Below are 1889 nucleotides of genomic sequence, written 5' to 3'. Positions count from 1 at the left end.
TTTGCTCACTTCTAATGAAGAAAATAAAAAATAAAAACAAAGTTATCCAAAGACACCTTCAAGCTGAAAACCTGAACAGCACATTTAATATTGTTGTTATTTGGGTAACTCCTCCTGGAATCACCTTTCTGGTCTGTCTGCTACTTTGTACAGAACAGTGAGGTTTCCTGTGGTGGAGTCTTTCCCAGAGCTCTGGTTCTCAGTAAGGCAGGCCCAAACAGTCTTCCCTTCTTTATGGTGAGGGTAATATGCATTAAGCTGAAAAGTCACCTTCCAAAAGTGAGGAAGGGATTAGATTGCTGTTTCAAAGCTGTGGAATTATCTGGAATAGTTTACAAATAGTTGTTACAAAACAACAACAAAAAAAGTAATTATGAAGTGTAGGGCAGGGTGCCATGGCTCACACTTGCAATCACGGCAATTTGAGAGGCAAGGGGGGCAGATGGCCTGAGCTCAGGAGTTTGAGATCAGCCTGGGAAACATGGCGAGACTTTGTCTCCACAAAAAATACAAAAATTGGCCAGGTATGGTGGTGCACGCCTGTAGTCTCAGCTATTTGGAAGGCTGAGGTGGGAGGATCACCTGACCCTGCGAAGTTTAGGCTGCAGTGAGCGGTGATTGCAACCCTGCACTGCAGTCTAGGTATTTCAGTGAGACCCTGTCTCAAAAAACAAACAAACAAACACACAAAAACCACCAACAACAGACAAAAAACATTAAGAAAAATCAAGTGTTTACATCACAACATGCTATTAAAGACGTCTTGCATTGTGCTTGCATTCCCTTCAACGTTGTTCCTATGGGTCCTCAGCCTCTAACCCCGCTGGAATCTCTGGAATGAGACAGAGACAGTTTGATGAAAAAGACACAGATGGGTGGAGGGGTGATGAAAGGAGAAACCAGTCTTCCAGTTAAAGATCAGCCCTCAGTTTCAATGTCAGCTTGGGGAAGGCTGGCCTCCAAAGGAGTCAGCAGCAGAGGGAAGAGCAGCGGCAGGGTAGGACTGGGGTGCTCCACATCTCCTTCAAGTAGAGTCTACTAGTCCAGCATCCTTTGTATACAGAGATGCTTCTCTTTGGTGCATTTCAGTTTATCTTCCAAATCATCAGTTGTCTTTTCCAGGTTGGCTATTCATTTCTCAGCAAAACCTGCATGAGTAGCTGGCTCCTCGAGTTTATCAGTAAGAATTTTGATTTCTTCCTCTTATTTGGCTTCTTTTTGAGAGTATTTTTCTTCAGCAGCACACGGACATTTAAGGTTCTGGTCCATCAGTCTGATTGGCTGATCCACCTCTCGGCAACAGGACTCTGCCAGCACCGCTCCTTTCTCTGTGGATTCCAAGTCTCTTTCAATAATCACCAATATATAAACCACTCCTTCACACTTCCTATCTGCCTTTTCTTCAATATGCTTAGCTTCTTTGAGTTGAATTTCTCAGAATTCCATCTTTCCTTCATCTTCTTTTCTTCCTCTTTCTGTTTTTCTTTCTTCCCTATCTCTCTCTCTCTCTCTCTCTCTCTCTCCTCTCTTATTTTATTTTTTTTTGATATAGGGTCCCATTCCAATGCCTAGTTTGGAGAGCAGCGGCATGATCTCAGCCTATTGCAGCCTCTATTTCGTCTGCTCAGGTGACCCACTGACCTCAGCCTCCCAAGTAGCTTGGACTACAGGCATGTGCCACAAGGACAATTAATTTTTTATATATATATATATATTTTAATAGAGATGGGGGTTTCCCATGTTGCCTGGGCTGGCCTGGAACTCCTGGGCTCAAGTGATCTGCTGGCCTTGGCCTTCCAAAGTGCTGTGATTACAGGATTACAGGCATGAGCCACCATGCCCTGCCTTTCCTTCATCTTTTAAGGCCCAATTTTCAATAACCTTCATAT

At 43.7% G+C, this 1889-nt stretch overlaps 1 pseudogene; it reads right to left on the bottom strand.

Moving 5' to 3' along the window:
- Positions 1-1038: 1038 nt before the first annotated feature.
- The window catches only part of LOC105550677, a 20464-nt pseudogene continuing 19613 nt past the window's right edge, over positions 1039-1889 (bottom strand).

Source organism: Mandrillus leucophaeus, unplaced genomic scaffold (assembly GCF_000951045.1).
Source record: "Mandrillus leucophaeus isolate KB7577 unplaced genomic scaffold, Mleu.le_1.0 Scaffold494, whole genome shotgun sequence".
Lineage (NCBI taxonomy): Eukaryota > Metazoa > Chordata > Mammalia > Primates > Cercopithecidae > Mandrillus > Mandrillus leucophaeus.
Note: the sequence above shows the minus strand (reverse complement) of the source record. Positions and strands in the feature narration are given on the sequence as shown.